Source organism: Orcinus orca, chromosome 15 (genome assembly GCF_937001465.1).
Source record: "Orcinus orca chromosome 15, mOrcOrc1.1, whole genome shotgun sequence".
In the NCBI taxonomy this organism is placed as follows: domain Eukaryota; kingdom Metazoa; phylum Chordata; class Mammalia; order Artiodactyla; family Delphinidae; genus Orcinus; species Orcinus orca.
The window spans coordinates 80,492,698-80,512,454 of record NC_064573.1 but is presented as its reverse complement, the minus strand read 5'-3'; the positions used below and the strand labels follow the sequence as shown (position 1 = coordinate 80,512,454).

Sequence of the window (19,757 nt, the reverse complement as noted above, 5' to 3'; positions counted from 1 at the left end):
CCTTCCCCCAGGTTATCAGGGCATGAGGGCAGAAGGGCCCACGCAGGATCTCTGATCTCATAACATGTTTGATCAGGCTTTGCTGGCTCCAATATGGATATGCTGTCCTCTGTCCAGAACCCCTGTACCATTGTGGGGCCCAGCCAGTGACCACAGTGCCCTCTGAGGTTCTGCTCCTTTAAGAAATTCACTGGACTGCAAATAACTGGAAACTCAGCCAGTGGTGCCTTAAACTCATTAGGTTTACTAATTTATTTTTAAGTAGACTTTATTTTTAGAGCAGTTTTAGATTCAGAGCAAAACTGAACAGAAAGTACAGAGAGTTTCCATATCCCCTTTGACCCCACATATGCCCATTCCCCCACATTAGCATCTCACACCAGAGTAGTACATTTTTTACAATAGATTAACCTACATGGACACATTATCACCCAAAGTCCATTTTCCATTAGGGTTCACTCTTGGTGTTTTACTTCCTATGGGTTTGGACAAGCATATAATTATGTACATGTATCCACCAATACGGTATCATACAGAGTACTTTCACTGCCCTAAAAATATTCTGTGCGGGCTTCCCTGGTGGCGCAGTGGTTGGGAGTCCGCCTGCCGATGCAGGGGACGCGGGTTCGTGCCCCGGTCTGGGAAGATCCCACGTGCCGCGGAGCGGCTGAGGCCGTGGGCCATGGCCGTTGAGCCTGCGCGTCCGGAGCCTGTGCTCCGCAATGGGAGAGGCCACAACAGTGAGAGGCCCGCATACCAAAAAAAAAAAAAAAAAAAAAAAAAAAAAAAATATTCTGTGCTCTACCTCTTCATCCCTCCCCACCTTCCAACCCCTGGCAGCCACTGATATTTTTAGTGTCTCCAGAGTTCTGCCTTTTCCAGAATGTCATATAGTTGGAATCATAGTATGTAAACTTTTCAGATTGTCTTCTTTCACTTAGTAATATGCATTTTAATTTCCCTCATGGCTTCATAGCTCATTTCTTTTCAGCACTGAATAATACTCCATTGTTTGGATGTACCAGAGTTTATCCACTCACCTACTGAAGGACATCTCCAGGTTTGTTTTTCTCACATAACAAAGTTCACAGGTAGGCGACCCTTCTGTCTTTCCATTCCACCATCTTGGCTTTCATCTTCAGTAGCTGCAAGGTGTCTCTTTGTCCTCCAGGTCTCATGTCTACAGGCCAAGAAGGAAAAAGAAGGGAAAGCCAAAGGGGCAGAGGGCAAAAGGTTTACTTCCAGTGAGGATTTTACTTTTTAATTTAGGAAGCAAAGCCCTCCAGAGGGATATCTAATCTTCGTTACATTGTCCAGAACTCTCAGTGGCCACTTGTAGCTGCAAGAGAGTCTGGGAAATAAGATGCTATAGCTTCCCAGCCTCTGGTAGAAGATGGTGTTATGAGTTGAATTATGTCCTCTCAAAATTCATATTTTGGAGTCCTAATGCTTCAGAATGTGGTTATATTTGGAGATAGGTAATTATTTGTGCCTTTAAAGGTAATTAAGTTAAAATAAGGTCATTGGGGTGAGCCCTAATCCAGTGTGGCTGGTGTCCTTATAAGAAGAGGAGATTAGGACACAGACATCTGTGTACAGAGGGAAGACCATATGAATACAAGGGAAAGATGACCATTTACAAGCCAAGGAGAATGGCCTCAGAAGAAACAAACTCTGCCAGCACCTCAATCTGCAACTTCCAGCCTCCAGAATTGTGAGAAAGCAATTTCTGTTCTTTAAGCTGCCCCGTCTGTGGTACTTTATTATGGCAGCCCTAGTAAACTAATGCAGATGGTGAGGCAGGTGGGAATTGGAACAGTGTGGGGTAGCTGCAAGTAGCTTCTTTCATTACCCCATGTTACAGAAGAGTCAGCAGAGTCAGAGGGTTAGTACCAAGTCTAGTGCTATGTGGCAGTCTAGTATGACAGTCAGAGCCTTGACTCCAGAGTCAGACCCGCAAGTACCCGTCAGTGAGTGAATGGATAAACAGAAGTGGTATATCCATACAATGGAATTTATTATTCAGCCTTCAAGAGGAAGGAAGTCCTGTCACATGCTGCAACATGGCTGAACCTTGAGGACATTATACTAAGTGAAATAAGCCAGTCACAAAGGGACAAATACTGTATGAGTCCACTGTATCCTACTATATGATTGACGCCTAGGGGAGTCACATTCATAGGGACAGAAAGTAGAATAGTGGTTGCCAGGGGTTGGGGAGTTAGTGTTTAATAGGTACTGAGTTTCAGTTTTGCAAGATGAAGAAGTGGTGGATGGTAGATGGTGGTAATGGTGCTAATGGTTGCAATAACAATGTGAATGTACTTTATGACACTGAACTGTACACTAAAACATGGTTAAAATGGTAAATTTTGTGTTATGTATGTTTTACCACAGTAAAAAAAAATACGGCTTTCGTTGCTGCTGCTGCTGCTACAATTAATAATAATAATTATACTGGTAATAATAAGTGATGCTGCACTGCATACTTGACACAAATTATCTCATGTAATCCTCCCAAGAACCCTAAGTAGACACTGTTAATAAGTAGATAAGGACACTAATAGTACTGCAGTACAGAGAAGCTAGGTCATTTGTCCAAGGTCACACAGCTTGCAAATGGCTTAACTGAACCATGAACACAGATCTGTCCAAAACCCGGTCTCTCAACCATATGACCCAGACTTTGATTAAAGCAAGGTTGAACTTGACACTGTTGACATTTTGAGCTGGATAGTTCTTTGTCGTGGTGTGGGGAGGCATCCCGTGCATTGAAGAATGTTTTACAGCCTGCCTGGTCTCCATTAAGTGCCAGGAGTACACACTCCCCCACTGAGATGACCAAAAGTGTCTCCAAACATCATCAGATGTCCCTCTGGAGGCAAATCACCCCCAGTTAGATCCTCTGGTTTAACTGGGGGCCTCCTGGCAACGCAGAGGATATCGGGTAGTTGCTGTCAGACCCACCAAGGTGGATTCACCAGCCTGCAAATAGCAGATCTTCATGCTGTTGCTGCTTGTAAGCTTGTGAGTGCTCATATCTGAAAGCCACATCAATCCATGGAAATCAGCTTGTGCACGAAAGATCGTTTGAGGGAAGTATGGGACACAAATACTTTCTTTGCCTGTTGAAAGGATTTTTCCACAGGAGTGCCGCACCCCTCACACCATCTCACCCTTAAAATGTCCGGACGGGTTGAACAGCCAGTTTGAACATCCACTTTGGCATAAGGCTGGGCACACCCTTAATTGGTAGCTTGAATAATGTTCATTTATAAGATGTTCATATTAGCAAAAAATGTCCTTGCAGGTTTAGGCAAATACATGGTCCATACACATGGTAGAATTGTACCTTTCAGTTTAAAGTGTCCAGGACACTTTGTTGGGTGAATAAAGCAAGTAGTAGAATGCGATCCCACTTTTGAGAAAAATTCTACCTATGAATGTACATGTTAGTTGACACGTAGAGAAAAACCCAGAGGAGTAGACCCCACGGCTTTCCAATGGTTTTGTTTACAGCTGTAGCACCAGTGCCCCAGCACACAGTAGGTGCTTAATTATTATTCGTTTGATAGCTGAATACAAAGTGGAAAGACAGGACTGTCAAACGTTTTTCTTTGCTTCTCTGTCATTTGAATTTCTTATGATGAGCATAAATCAACTCTGTGGTTAAAGAAAAAAAAAAAAACTCTTCCCCAAAGAAAAGAAATTTTAAAAAGAAGAAGAAGAGTCATGCCTTGAATTGCCCAGCTCTTCCTTCTGATGAGCTCAAAACCCATGTGCTCATCTTGCCAGAGCAATGCAAAGAAACAAGGCTGGTGTTTTATGGTCCTTGTTCAACCATGCATTGATAACACTGGCTTCCTGAAGAAAGCTGCTTCTTTATTTATTTCTCTCGCTTTGGTTTTTCCCTTGGGCTTTTGGAGGAGGGGAAAAAACCCAACAGACGGTGAGCATGAACAGGAAGGCAGTTTCGGGAAGGGAGTAGGGGCCTAGAAGATTCAGTCTTTCTGCTGCCCCAGGTGGGAGGCAGAGGGCTGGCCCAAATGCCCTCTTGGTGGGGAGGGAGCTCCCACTCCTGTGAATTCCTCCTGCTGTGGCTTCGAGATCCGTCCAGAGCTACCCAAGCGCTAGGAAGAGCCTGGGGGTATGTGCAGGTCAGAGTGGAAAAATAGGGACTAGATTATTTGAGGGAGCAAGTTTCAGAACCACAAGGAAGAGGGGCCATGTCATCTTTCTTGGCAGTGAGGGAGGAGGGAGAAAAATGCCCCCCCCCCCGACCAGCCTTCTGATTTCTGAATAACCCAAAGGCCTTTGAGTTTGTACAATTACATCTCAGATGTTTTTTAAAGTTTACAACTCACCCGATTCATAGAAAAAGATAAACACCCTTCCTATGTTTGGAGTCATATGTAATTTTTATCTCTTGACCTTTAAATGTAAGCAGCAGTAAAATGAAGAACTATTGCAGTCATTTAACACTCTGGCTGTACTAACTGGTTCCTGCCTGAGAACCGTGGTTTTAAATTGGCTAATGCAGAATACTTGCAGAGCTAATAATAATTCAGATTACTCCTGTCAGCTATTCCGGATTCATGGGTAATTTAGTAGTTGAATAAATTTTTAAAAAAATTCATTCGTTACCATGCACTGTTATGAATCAGTAGATGGTTTACCATTGGCAGCAGTAACTGTAAGAAGATTTAAATTGCTACTGAAAAGGATTTGAGTGAAGGTAATGTTTTATAATGTTCTAAGCCATATGCACTACTTTCAGGCCTCATCAGTTTTACATTGATTCCTAGTGAAGTGTTTAATTGCATCATGAATGCAATATAATTCAGTTCTTTCTGCTAATATGGTATATATCTCAAAGTGATATACAGCACTGACAGGGTGAATTCGCAGTTCCGTCTGGATTTGGGAGGGCAATGAGAATTGGGCACCTACTGGATGCACGGAGGGCGGGTGACAGGGGTGGGGGCAGAAGGCTGTAGCTTGGTGCCATCTTGCTGAGACTGGGCGGGGTGTCATGAGCATGTGTGGGGAGTGGTGGACTGTGTCTGTCACCAGCTCTCAGTGCTGCCATTCAGCTAGAGAGGGGTCTGGTGCTGTTGGCCTCCCCAAGGAGGGTGGGAGATCTCTTGGCTGGCTGAGAAGTTGCAGAAGGCTGGCCAGGCCCACTCCCACCATCAAAAGCTAACAGGTTGGGTCTGGCCATCTCACTGGATGTTTCTGAGTGGTTATCAAGAATTGGGCTTTCTGTTGCCATTTGTTTGTCAGTCAGTGGATATTTATTGAGCACTTAAAAATTGGTGGTGGAGGGAACTGGGGCAAAGGTTCCTTTTTTTCTTTTTCTTTTTTGCATCTCATGAAGCAACCCAAGGTGCAGGGATATTCTTGCTGGGGTAAGCCACTGCATTCTATTTTAAGAGGCATCTCTGGCTACCATCCTTCAAAATGGTGGCATGTGAAGCAAAATTCATCCTTTCTGGCATTCATTCATTTATTCACTTATTCCTTCAACAAATATATTATGAGTCAGGCACTGTTCTAACTTCTGGGGGATAAAGTCGTGGACAGATATGGTACCCTCATGGAGCTTCTATTTTAGTGGTGGCAAATAGACCATAAGCAGGTTATATAATTAAGAACACAAATTAGCCTCAGATACTACTGATGGCTTCATTCCAGTAGGATCCATCTGATACCTTGGTTCCAGATTTTTTCAGAGTCTATCTCAATGCGTTCTTTTGCTGAGGCTGCCATGACAAAGTATCACAGACCGGGCAGCTTAAACAACAGAAATTTACTTTCCTCACAGTTCTTGAGGCTACAAGTTCAAGATAAGGTATTGGCAGGGTTGGTTTCTTCTGAGGCCTCTCTCTTTGCCTAAGAGAAGGCCATCTTCATGTTCACAAAGCATTCTCCTTCTCTGCATGTCTGTGTCCAGATTTCCCCTATTTATAAAGACACCAGTCATATTGGATTAGGGCCCACCCTAATGACCTCATTTTAGATCCTGTCTCCAAATGAGGTTACATTCTGAGGTCCAGGGGATTAGGACTCCAACGTAAGAATTCGGGGAACACAGTTCAGCCTCTAACACCTGCTGTCGGGAGAGAGTGTGTGTCTGTGTTTGTGTGTGCTCACGTGTACGTATATGATCGTGGCTGGGTACGTGGGGCCTGTCAGTGAAGGGAACAAGAAAACAGTGCTAAATGCACTGTCATCAGAAGGCTCCTTCTGTCAACCCCCATGAACGATGTGAGAGTCACATCTGCTTGTCACGTCAGTCCCTTCTCCAGCAGGACCTTAAAATCAGAGTTCATGCATTTTCAGATATCTGATTGCCGTGCAGCCACAAAACAGAAGCCCGGGACTTGGGGCTCCCGCCTCAGCCTGGCGCCTCGATGTAATCAGAGCGTCCTTTTTATCCCCACTCTCGAGGAAGGCCAGCCAGGCCACCTTTTTGATCATCGTAACCTTGATGCAGAGAATAATTTATCCATGCCCCTGGACGAGGAAATTGCAAAATATTATTTATGAAGACAAGCGGATGCGTCGTAATTCTGGCCCTGCATTTCTGGATGCGGCTGGCCAGGATGGGGAGATGCGGTGGTGTGTGATAATAAAACAGGACAGCGTCCCTGTGAGATGGAGGTGTTGGGGGAACAGGGAGTCAGGGATCCTGCAAGAGAGATTCCAGGGAATGAGAATTGTTCTGGCAGCTGATCCAAATGGCCCTTCCGTGGACTCCCCCAGGCCATAAGTGGGAGGAGAAGAGTCTCCAGGAAAATACAGAGGAGGCTCGTGTGAGAGGGGCTGTTGAAGGTTTGGGCAGGGGACGAGACCTCCCTTTGAGGATTGTGGCTTTAGTTTTGGGGACTTGGGAAGTTGTATAGTACAGTGTTTATGAGTCCTGGCTCTGTCACTTTGCATGTAGTATGTGACATTAAGCAAGTTAGGTCACTTTTCTGAACCTCAGTTTGTTTAGCTGTACAATAGGAATAATAACAAATCTACCCAAGAGTTGCCTCAAGATTAACATGAGATAATGCACGTAATTGTCTGGTCAATTGGCCAGACTTTCTTACCTAGTAGCAATTAAGTTGAATGATTAAGAATGCAGGTCTGGAATCAGCCTGGCCTGGCATTCCAGCTCTGTTCCTCACTGGCTGTGTAGCCTTGAATGAGTCACTTCACCTCTCTGAGGCTCCATTTTCCTCACCTGTCAAATGGGTATAAAAAAGTTCCTACCTCAGAAGATCATCTTAAGGATTAAAAGAATGAATGGGAGGAAAGTTTAACAGAGCTTATCTTACAGTAAATACTCAGTTAAACGTTGGCCATTAATATAACTTCCTAGGCCATAGTTCCTTAGCATTCTTACTTCTGAGAAACCATTCTCAACCTTAACTCGGATTTAGAGGCTCCCTGTCTCCCATCTTCCAGTACTGTTGAACAACACGCTTAATTTAGAAATCCAAACGGATTTGCGTTGCTTATGATTTGAAAAACTCTTCTGAGCATTGAGAAGTCCCTCCTGAGGTGACAGAACGTGTGTTCCCGGCAAACCACCCTAGCATCTGTACAGCACAGGGAAGACAGACCCCAGCAGACCCCGACCTGTATGACCACCCAGTTTGCCTGACTCCTGGAAACACCACTGCATTCTCTCAGGCACCGCCAGAAAATTCAGCACAGTAAATGTTTTGCAGCCTCTCAGCAATTTGGGGTTCTACCGAATTAGTGTTTGGTATTGAATTAGTGTTCATTTTCTCTAATATGATATAAAAGTATAATCACATTAGTGACTTTTATAGCACATTGGATTATACATTTGGAACACGTCCTTGCCTGAAGAGCTTAAAAAAAAAAAAAAACTCGCCAACAACAATAACAAGTGAATGGTCTTCCTCCCAGGCTCACAAGCACTGGCTTTTCCAGCTGGGCTGCAGCAACCTGGATAGAAAATTCTCTGCTCTCTGCCTCCTGGTCCCTACAGAGAAAGAATTTTCATTCCACTGCCCTGATTTGTGAAGCATTGAATTTAAGACCTTAATAGTTGTTCCAAATGAATGTTTCTTTAATCCCGGGGCAGAAACGTAGGTTGTGGTTGAGATGTAATTAATAGCACTAATTACTCTTCTCTGCTTTCATCTTCTTTTCTTCCTGCCGTCATCCCCGTTCCCTGAGAAACCTGACGGAAGCACGAGAATGTTCACCTTTTGCTCCAAGATGTCCCTGGACAGGGAAATGAGTCAGTGAGCCCAGAACTCACCGCTGTCTGGGCTCCCAGTTCCCAAATATTTTCTCTCTTCTTCCCAGTGGTTCCTCCAGTTCTGGGACTCCTGGGCTTTCTAGAAGTTTAGTTTTTCTAGAACCTGTTTCCAGCCATTGTGGTGACTCAGCCAGTTGTGAAAAGTAATGTACCAAGGAAGCAGTAACGCATGGCCTGACTCTCCTAAGCATCTTTCTCTGCAGTGACAGCCTCATTGATGCATCGGTTAAAACATGAATGAAGTTCTTCACAGACTCCCCGAGGTCCCTGCCACTGGATGCCCAATGCTGAGGGACCCTGTCAGCAGCCCTGTGGGGCCCAAAGCTCTGCCCCACCAAAACATTTTCTACTGCAAAGAGTAAGGACTAAAAAGTTTACTACATGTAATGAAAGGAAGTCAGCTGGTCTGGAGGGCTAAAATGATTTATTTTTACAGTGTCTCATTCCCAGATAATTGGAGGTGGGTAGACCCACCAAGACAGGCTTTGAAAGCAGGCTGCGTCTTGCATGCCAACTCTGAGAATTCAGTGGTGGCTTCTTGAAGTGCCACATTGAGAAGGAGTCTTAGACCACATTCTGGATCAGCAAAAGACAGTTTAATTCAGTATACAGACATTTGATGCGTCAGGCACTGCTCTAGGCACTGGAGCCATACCTTGAAGTGGGCAGCCAAACTCCCTCCCTTAAAGGAATTCACATTCTAGTCGGGAGAGGCTGAAAGTAGATACCAACAAAGTCAGCTTATGCAGGGCTTGAGCACGGGATAGAGTTAGCATCCTATTCTAATTGCAGTGGAAGTCATTAGAGGATTTTCAGTAGAGAAATGCTAGAATCTGGTTTATGTTTGAAAGATTGAAGCTTTAAAAAAAATCACTCTGGGTAAAGAGACTTGAGAAACTAGAAGATAAAGTTCAAAGGATATTGCAGACGTCTGAGCAAGGATGGTGGAGGATGAAGGAAGGGTAAGAATTCTTTTTTTTTTCTTCAACACAGAGATGCACCGTAAGTGCCTCTATTATTTTCACCATCTGAGGGGGTCTTGGGACTGTACTGTAACCACAGGATCCCAGGGCTTTTCTGCAGCAGGGCAAGTTTTGATGGGAAAAAGTCTGAGGTCACTGGGCCTGTAAGTGAGGTGGGACCGACCTGAGTGAGGCAAATAGTCCCAGGCAAATGGGGGGAGGGTCCAGGCACCTAGAAAGTCACGGGAGTCAAGGTCCCAGGAGATGCCTCTTGAGGCCTGGGGTGGGTTTCCAGACTCCCCCCCTACCCCCGAGGGGAGGGAGGGTGCTTCCTGAGTCCTGCGGTTTCCAGGCCCCAAGAGGGGCGGGCAGTGTTGACGCATGCCCCCTGCCTCCCGCCCGCCCGCAGGTGCACCGGTGCAGCGCTGGTCCATGCAGGTGCCGGCCGAGTTGAGCACGGCGGCCGGCGAGGCGGCAGCGCTGCCCTGTACCTTCACGCACCCGCACGGCCATCTGGCGCGCGGGCGAGCGGTACCCGAGCCAGCAGGTGTTCCTATGCACTGCGGCGCGGGGCAGCGAGCTCTGCCAGACTGCGCTCAGGCTGCATGGCCGCTTCCGGCTCAAGTATTGATTTGATTTGAGCTCAACTGTAGAAGTATAACTGAGTAGATTCATTGGTGGGTTAGATTGCAGAGTAGGCGTGGCCAATCCATTAGTAATGTCTGCCACAGGCAAGGGAAGTGGCAGTTGCCACACACATGCTCTATATTTGCCCTCTCTGCCCTGTAAGTCATTTTTAGGCTGATAGGAGGGAGTTGGGAGGATGAAGGCTTACTCAGGGATAGTAATCTGTGGCTTCAACAACAGCTACATATATTCCAGGAGGTGCATTTTGAAGAGAATATTCAAGGACTGTTCATGGAACCGTGGTGGGGGAGGGGTGTGTGAAATGCCACATTATCTCAACCTGAGATTGTCCAGGGATCGGTAAGGCAAATGGGACTTTCAGAAGACCAAATTAGACCAAATCCCTATAGATATGTGCAAAGGACCAACATGACTCCATGGAGATGCAATCAGGGAGGTTCAAAGAGAAGAGGCAAGGCAGACAGCCATCTATGGAACAGGTTAATAGAAAAAGTTTTCATTTATGTCAGGTGAAAACAGAGGATCAGAGACAATCCCCTCTTCTTCCCATCCTACAAATAGGAAGGACCTGGCAGAGTTGGGGGCGAGCAGAGGACAAACTGGAAGCCCCTTTGGGCTTTTTTGTTATGGTTTGTTTTTCTTCTATAAATCTCTGTCTTCTCTAAGAAGATCAGACACTTGGAGAAAGGACATCATTGTGTGACTGGGTAGGGTGGAAAAGACAGCCTGGAGTTGGGAAGGGAACGAGACTTGAGGAGGGAAGGGCTGTTTTGAAAGCCTGAAGTACCCTTGTAAGGAAGTGGTAAGGCTGCAGTGGAGGCCCTGTGAATCTTACTACAGAATTTTAAAAATCCTTCAGGTTAAGGGAAGTTTTGTGAGATTATAATATGAACAGGGCTGTATGTGTAATATGCAAATTTCTATTAAATAAAAACCAGTGTGAGGGCATACTTCAGGATTATAGGCCAGTTTGCTCAGCTTCCATTCCTGCAAAGAGTCTAGAAAAAACTGTCAAACTATGAGCTGAAATCTCTGCCCTTGTCCTCTCGGTTCTCACAGCCAGCCGTGTGGCTCTAGGAACATCCAGCCCTGGACAAACTTATTTCCTTCATTGACAGATGGGATGGCCATGAAGATAGAGGACTCGGGAAATGAGGCCCACGTGAGGCTTCCACCGAGGCCCCTTCCCCTTAGGCCTGGGGAGGACTGTGTGGACCCCTGGATCTCAAACACAGTTGGTGTTCAGACCCATCACCCCAACCCAGTAGGGTGTTGACAACACCCACCTGGGAGCCCAGCCTGACATCTCTTGCCAGGATGCTGGGCCGACTTGGAGAACCACTGGGGTAACCCACTTTAAAATATTAATTTTCAAAGATGCATTATTCTATAAGCAATATACATGTAATATTTTTAAGGGAGGCATTAAAGATGACAATAGAATGAACAGTAAGTCTCCTGAACTTTCAGCTCTCTCCTGGCTGTTCCACATTTATTTGTTTTTCCAGGACATTTTAACCCATAGACAAATGTGTAAGTGCAGCCCCCTTTTTAAAATAGGAAAAGGATTATGGAATTATTTCTTCTTCTTTTCAATACTTATTGAGTGCCTACTGTATGCTGGGAGCTGAGACTACAGCAATGCAGAAAAGAAAAATGTCCAAGACTTCCTGGCATGGGCTGTCTGGGAGAGGCCAGGGAGACAGCCAAAAAGCATGGAAACCAATAAGATAAAAGAATCACAAATTGTGATCCTGCAAAGAAAATCAATAGTGTGCTTTGGTAGGGGAGCAGGGGGAGGGTGTTATTAAGTGACCTCGAAGGGCGAGGAGTCAGCCATAGAAAGTGGGGTGTATGGGTGTGAGGTGTGTGTCGAAGTCGGCTTGTGTATGAGTGTGTGGGCATCTAGGTGTGTGTGTGGAGTGTATCTGTGTTTCGAGATGTGTGCTGCTTTATCTCTGTGGGTGTCTGTGTGTCTGGGCGTGTATGTATCTGTATGTGCACACACGTGTGACGTGTGGCGGAAAGGCTTGCGCTCGGGTCTGAGAGCTCCTGTGACCAGAGTGTGGAGGCGTTGTGAGAGATGGATGGAGAGCAGGGCTGCACCCAGGTTTGCAGGCCTCCTTTCCCAGATGAAGGGGCCTGAGGTTTTGACCCAGGGAGTTGATGGAGAGGGACACAGGGGAGCGACGCAATCCCGGGGCATTGTCAGGGCTCCCTGTGAAAGCGTTATGGGGGCAAGTGGGTGGCCAAGAGGAGGCTGGGTGACAGCAGAGGACGGCTTCGGCTTCCCTAGAAGTGAAGCTGGTGGATTATTTAATGTGGCAGAATGGAATGAAAGAATCTGGGTGGATTCGATGCTGTTTCCTGAGATGTTACGACACTGGGGGAAAGAGTGGGGAGCAGGCAGGAGCCCAGGGTTTTCTCTTGGTCATAGGAAATCTGAGATGCCCGTGGCCTCCCAGAGGGGACATCAGGTCTGCAGTGGGTGTGCGAGTAGAGCCCAGAGTCCTGTGGGCTGAAGGTGAGACCCTCGGAGGCCTGGCCATGTCCACGGACTGGGCAAACAAACTTTCCCTGGCTCTGAGGCCTTGAGCCAGAGCACTGAAGGCGCCCCATCAGTTAATGCCAGCACAGCCCCATAGGCATGGCTGCAGGAAACCCAGCAGAAGGATGTAGTAGGCACTTTCCTGCCAAATGAAGGAGTCCGTCAGCTCCCTGAGGCAGAGACTGGGTCTTTTCATATTCCCAACACCATCCCGGGCCTGGTATAGAGTGAGGACTTGTGTTTGTTGAATAAGAGTTAGAATAAGCTAATCACAGAAGTGACCATGCAGGAGCCACGTGAATTGGGCAAACTCCAAGGTGTTTGTGGTTAGGCTATAATCGCTTCAAAGATTTACAAAACCTTGAGACGCAGAGGAGTATCGGGGGTCCCACAAGCAGCCTGGGGATTTGAACATTTGGAATTCAGACCTTCACTACTTACAGTGTGGTTGGCCGTGGAGTGATAGCATCGGTGTCGCCTGAATCCTGTTAGTGATGCAGGGACATGGCCCAATGCTGGACCTGGAATCAGAATCTGACCTTTGACAAGTCCCCACATGATTCTTGTGCACATTCAAGTTTGAGAAGCAGAGGGAAGCACAGGCGCTGCCAACAGGGCCCCTATGTCCTAAGGGGCTATTTAGGGAGGTGAGGACATGGGGGATATGGGCCTATTGGCTATTTATTAAAAAAGCATGTGGGGCTTCCCTGGTGGCGCAGTGGTTGAGAGTCCGCCTGCCGATGCAGGGGACACGGGTTCGTGCCCCGGTCCGGGAAGATCCCACATGCCGCGGAGCGGCTGGGCCGGTGAGCCATGGCCACTGAGCCTGCGCGTCTGGAGCCTGTGCTCCGCAACAGGAGAGGCCACAACAGTGAGAGGCCCGCGTACCGCAAAAAAAAAAAACAAAAAAAAAACCATGTGGTTCAAGCTGTCTGGAGTGGGGAGAAGGTGCATCCTTCCACTGCCTGGGAAGAGAGAAGTGGGAAGTTCACAGAGGGTCACAGCTGGTAAGACAGCAGGAGGTTCTCCAGAGCCAAACCAGAGTCACCTCCCCTGAAAAGTGACCTCTGAACAGTGGTTGAACAGAGGTGGGCACAGAAAACACAAGGGTTTGGGGAGAGGGACACACTCTCGCTGTCACCTCTCTACGAGAAAGTCAGTATTATTATGCTGAGGTGGGAACGGGGTAGGAGGGAAGCGGGTGTTTGGGCCAGAGAGCATGAGCTTTGAAATCCACACAGACCTGCATGTGATCCTTGTGCTGCTTCTCACCATATAACCTTGGGCAAGGAAATAAGTGTGTCTGAGCCTTGTTATTCTTGTCTAGAAAATGGGGCTAAAATAGAACTTACCTAATAGGGACATAGGGATGGTAAATGCAGTGGTGACTGGAGCTGGCTGGTGAGGACCATTAGCCTCCCTGCAGCTCCAGGGGTGGTGACCTCACAGTGGGAGCTTGAAACTGAACATGCTGGGAGAATTTACACCATGGAACACATCTGGACTTTGCCTTTTTTCCTAGAAAGCTGGTTTTTAAGCACACCACTGTTTACTAGCACATAACTGGTTAAATGACAAGATGTATTTAATTTGCTGGGCCCAATGCTTGCTACTGGTGGTTACTAATTACTGTATTACTATATATTAATTACAGGACTACAGTATTACTAATATCATATAAAATGGTTTTCATGATTGGACTTTCCATGTGTTGACTCTTACATTTACTTTAACTGCTTGGGGGACTTTTCTGCTGCTTCTCTGGTCCCCAGCCTCATTCTGGATAGCTGATATTGTCAGTTAGCTGAGATATCTTTGGGTATCTTATAGAATTTGAGCATTTACTGAACACTGACTGAACACTAGGTACTGGGCAATCACTTCTAGTATATGATCTCATTTAATTCCCCTAACAATTCTATGAGGTAGAAACTGTTATGAACCCTATTGTGTGGTTGCAGATGGGGCTCAGAGAGGTTGTGACTTGCCCTGTGTCGCATAGCTGCTCATTCGAGAGGCTGGGCTTTGAACCCATGCGTTTTGACTCCAGAGGCTGAGCTCTCATCAGGTGGATCTGTGGAGGAGGCAGGTGTTTGCTCCTTGTGGTGTGGACCTTATGCCTTGCTGGGAGGCTTTGGGGACAAGGGTTAGACAGTGGTCAGGGTCAGGAAGTCCTGATGGTGTCATCTGGCTTGATGGGACAGCAACAGTCCGATTTTCTGGGACGTGTGCCGGCCTCATTCTGATTGGCAAGGGGACGTCTCTGTTGGAAAGGAATCTTGGCCACTTGCCTCTTGGCAGCAGGCTTTGGCTGCCACGTGGAGTGCCGTTTGGAGGTGGTGGGAATTATTCAGCAACCTTGCCTGGGATAGTTTAGAATGGGCTGGGGGCTCTGCCAGTCTCTCAGACAGGCAGGCAGAGAGAGCAGGAAAAGGAGCGCTGTCACTGGAAGCCCAAACTCAGCTTCCTCCCTTCTCAGTTCTCCCTGCCTCTATCTCCGTCTCTTGTGGTCCCTCAGTCTCTCTTTCTGCCAGGACGTAAGGAGCCAGTAAGATGACAGGTGGTTTGGCATCGAGGAAGTAATGTCTCCTGTCCCCACAGGCTTCCATTCCCTCAGCTCTACTAAAACTTTTACCTTTACTTCCACAGCTCCCAGTTTCCATCAAGATAAAGTTCAGACTCCTTGGTTTGACTTGAAGATCTCTTGTGATATGACCCCTGACCCCTGGCCCTGCATCTTGTCTCCCAGGGAGATGATACAGGAGAGATTGTATCATATTCAACTTTTAACTTTTTCCATAGCATTAGCCCAGAGCTCACTCAGATGTGTGGATGAACTTGACACACTGGGCTTGCAGTCATCGCCATTACTGTGTCTTAAGGCAGATTTATCATGTGCCAAGTACTATGAAAGCGTCTAGGTTTTTTCTCTTCCTGTCTCATTTACTCCTTACAACAACCCCATAGATAGGCCCTGTGTTTCCCCCATTTTACAGAGGAGGAAACTGAGGCACAGAGAAATTAAATTACATGCCCAAGATCACCCAGCTAGGACACGGCGCTGACTGATTTGAATCCAAGCCAGTCTAGAGCCCGGGCTGATTTGAGTGAGGTTTTCCTTAAACCACTTTCTGAGAGCCTGTCACCAGCTCAGTGTCACCCTCACCCCCCACCCTCCCTGTGACTTTGTCAGCACAATAGCCTGGTTTGCTAGCTCCTCACATTGCTGTAGCTCTGCTGTGTCCACACATCCTTGCTGAATTAACCTTGGCAACGCAGACCTTGTCACACCAGTACGGTTAGAGCTGCGGAGAACTGGGTTGTAGAAGGTATAATGGACCCCTCTCTCCTCTTTGTCCCCCTTTCCCTGCAGATCCCAGGGTTGCTTGGATGTTTAGGAGAAAAGCTGGAATGTTTCTTATGAGAGCAGAGAGTGTTTAGAACAGGATAGACCCTCTAAGTTGGTTCCTGCCAAAGCGGACCCCCTCCACACCCAGACCTCATGCAGTCTGTGGAGGGTGGTAGCCCTCATGGCTCTGCTCACCAGGGCCTCACTGTCTCAGCATGTCCCTGAGTTGCTCAACAACAGACCAACATTCCTGCGCCGAGGTAGAGGAGAGTCGGATTGTGTTAGCAATTCTCCATCAGACTGTGTCATATTCGGATTGTATTGTATTAGTAGTTGTTTCCACTAATGTGATGAGAAAGTTGCTAATCTGAGAAGACTCTTGCATTGTATTAGGGAAAACAAATATTAATGTGATTTGATGGCAAGTGGCTAATAAGAAACTAAGTTGCTAATATGACATGATGGATCAGTGGGAGGAATTTGTGTTGGGTGCTTGAACTTTTCTGGAATGTTCAGTGAGGGGGAGAGGGCACAAAATGGCAAGAGCTCCATGTTATGCTGTCTCAGAGTTAAGGCTCCTTATCTGAGCCTCTTTCCTCTATCACCACACCACACTCCAAAAGTTCACATCCACCCAAAACCTCAGAATATCACCTTATTTGAAAATAGGGTCTTTGCAGGTATAATTAGTTAAGATGAGATCAGACTGGATTAGAGTGGGCCCATTCAGTCTAATGACAGGTGTCCTTACTGGCCATGTGAAGAGCCAGACGCACAGGGAGAATATGCCCTGTGGTGATGGAGGCAGAGATGGAGTGATGCAGCTACAAGCCAGGCAACACCAAGGACTGCCAACAACCAGAAACTGGGAGAGGCAAGGAAGGAGCCTCCCCTGGGGACTTCAGAAGGGAGCCTGGCCCTGTCGACACATTGATTGGAACTTCTGGCCTCCAGAGCTGTGAGAGAACATGTTTCTGTTGTTTGAAGCCCCCAGGCTGGTGGTACTTCGTGACTGCAGCCCCAGGATGCTAATCCACCCCCACTCCCTACCACATCCCAGAAAAGGAGGAGCAGGTTCGACAATATCCATCTAACTCAAAGACAGCAGATCAGCTCTGGGGTAGTTCTCCAGCCCCAGCTGTTGGCCTGGCTTGACCAGACCTGAGGATGAGTGTTCACTCTCTCCTCCGCTTTGTTCTTTGTTTAAAAGGAGGAAGCCTCCTCAGTCGCAGGGTGGTTGGCATATGGGCTCTGCAGCCTGCTTCGCGGCACGTTAATATGTGATTAAAGGGGTCTTAAAATGCCCATTAGTTCCCCTCAGGTATCTAGTAGTGCTTTTGGATTTAGAACAGAACATTATTTACTCATTAGCTGATAATAGACCCGAATGCACACCGTATGTACTGGGACAGTTATTGGAATATGGGTTCCACAGAGAAATGCAGTTCTGCAGGTGTGGACGGTGGCAGGACAGCATGGTCTGGAGGACACAAGTTGGCCCCTGGGCCCTGCTAGAGACTATCTGTGGCAACTTGCTGCAGACAGAGTCGAATTCCAGGTACAGACCTGGGCACATGAATGTCCCAATGGAAGGGTTTTGAGGGTGTAGAATTTGAGGTAACCACCTCCAAGAATGGAGATGCCAACAACAGCCCCCCACAGTGGTGAGAGATGGCACCAAGCATCCCTCCCGAGTCTCCCAGGATAAGATTATTAATAACATGACAGCCACTGCCAGGATCACAGGGGTAGGATGACTCACCCAGGACACACAGCTGGTAAGACACCTGATGACAAGACATGGCCCTTTTCAGCATTCCTCTGTACCCATTGCAGAAACTTCTCACTGATTCCAATCTTCCCTTTCTGTGATGAAAAGAGGAACTTTGACATCATTTCCTCTTCTGCCTAGCTGGTTGGAAAGATGAAAATAGCAGATTGTCCATCTTCAGTGTGTGGGTCCTTGACCTTAGGCCCAGTGTGATGTGAAGGCCTGGGGAGAGGGAACAGGAAAGGACAGGAGCATAAATGCCATGGGAATTATTTGGGCATCTCCCAGGAAGCAGGAGGAGGCCCTGGAAGGGACCAAGGAGTGACAAGATCAGGCCTGTGTCTGGGATCAGTGACGCCAGTGGAGGTCTGGGAATCAGTGGAGAAGAGGAAGAGGCAGGGAAGAGGCCAGTGAGAGGTTCCATGGTTGCCCAGTGAAGCCTCATGGCTCTGAACCAGCGGATGGCATTGGTATCAGGAGGAGGGAATGGATGCTGCCAATAGCCCCAGAGTCGACCTCACAGGCATCAGTGGTTGATTCGACTTGTGGCGGGGAAGAAGATAGCGAAGTTGGGGCAGCTCCCAGTTTGATAGACAGTTTGTCTGGGTGTGGCAGCGGGTGGGCATAAAAGTCTCCAGTTTGACCTTTCACATCCCTTGACCTTGGCAAGCCCGATTTTCAGGTCATGAGTTTGCAGTGATTTTGCAAGCGAATGCATGAGCCTTTTACAGTGAGGTCACTGTGAGCGGCATGGCATAAGCTTACAAGCCCCCCAAAAAGGACAAGCACCAAAAAACCCTAGCCTTTAAACTCAGAATCACCTAGAATATTCTGAGATGTACCAGAAGGAAAGAGGGGCTTCTTGTGTGAGGGTGGAGTAGTCTCCTTCTGGCCCAGTTGCAAACAGTAGGAAACATCTTGCCTCTGGGTTTCCGGGGTGTGCAGGGAAACCTCAGCCCATGTCCCCGCTGTACACAGGCAACCAGGCGTTTTTTGGGTCCTGTTTATTATGAAAACATACAAGAAAGGCGCGAGGTGCCCTCTCTGGTGAATTGTTTCAGCATGTGGACACAGTGACACCAAAGAAGTCAGAGGTGTTCCCAGCGACGCAGCCGCAATTAGAGGCCTAGCGTCACCTTTGTCTATTGCCCGAGTGAGGAGCAGGGCTCCCTTGTGAAAGATTAGCAGAGGGTCCGTCTCCACTTCCCTGGGAAGAAGCCGGGGAGAAAGCAGAGCTGGGCAGATTGTCCTTCTGTGCATCTCCCACTCTAGACATGTGGGTCTACACCTCCACCAGATAAATAACCAAGTAAATAAATGGCTTCCCAACAGGCGTGCGGCAAATGCATGAGTGTATGTGCCTCTGTGTGTCTGTGTGTGTGTTTTAATAAAACTCACCATGAGCCAGATATCAATTTCTGTCAGAGAGACACAGAGCATCTGAACCAGAACTAAATAAAAATAAACATTAAACAATTATTGGAATTTAGGTTTATTTAAAAAATCAGCAGGGTTGAGGGAACAAGGCACCCATTAGTGAGGCAGAACTATCAGGCCTTTTAACAACCTGCTGGTTCTTGGCTGCCAGGGAGATTTGGGCTGTACAAGCCATGGAAACTCCGGATCCTATTGATTAAAGATGATGCGGTAACAGGCCAATTATATCATCGTGGCTGCTTGCGGCACTGGCCAACGCCGGCTACCCGTTTGTCTTTATGGAAACAGCTTTGTCTGGGGGAGCTTTGGGAGGGCGGCTCGGTGTCCCCCATCCTGGGCAATGCGTCCAGGCTGCCTGAGGTCTCTGCAAGTGGAGGCTCCGAAGCCCAAGCTGTCTCAGAGTCTTGCATTTTTCTTCTCTCTGTCCCCTCCACGGACATTCGTAGTTCATAAGGAACCTGCATATTGTCAACCAAATCAGTGCAAATAACCAGTGAGCGTTTCTCGACTTTTCAGTAATAATTGATCTTCCCAGAACTGATATCATTTGGAAAACATAAGTAAGGAAAGCAGCAGTGAGCCAGATGTCTGCGTTAAGAGAATATAATTGTTCTGAGTTACAGGAAAGGAAGTGATTTCTCTTCCAGCTTTAGCTCCAGGAAGAGCAGAGCAAACTACCCTGGAGCACCAAGAAGCTTCCAGTGAACTCAGGGCTTAGTGCAGACTCAGTGTCTCAACCCAAAGATTCGGATGACGGC

At 47.3% G+C, this 19,757-nt stretch overlaps 1 protein-coding gene and 1 long non-coding RNA gene across 12 annotated transcripts in view; one reads left to right on the top strand and one right to left on the bottom strand.

Moving 5' to 3' along the window:
* Positions 1-19,757, top strand: part of CUX2 (cut like homeobox 2) — a 264,555-nt gene that overhangs the window by 98,802 nt on the left and 145,996 nt on the right. The gene's annotated exons all lie outside the window — the stretch shown is intronic.
* Positions 12,460-15,373, bottom strand: LOC125961312 (uncharacterized). The gene is made up of 3 exons (XR_007471861.1): positions 13,795-15,373; positions 13,686-13,722; positions 12,460-13,407 (listed from the first exon to the last, which is right to left on the bottom strand). It is a non-coding gene; the product is annotated as an uncharacterized LOC125961312 (long non-coding RNA).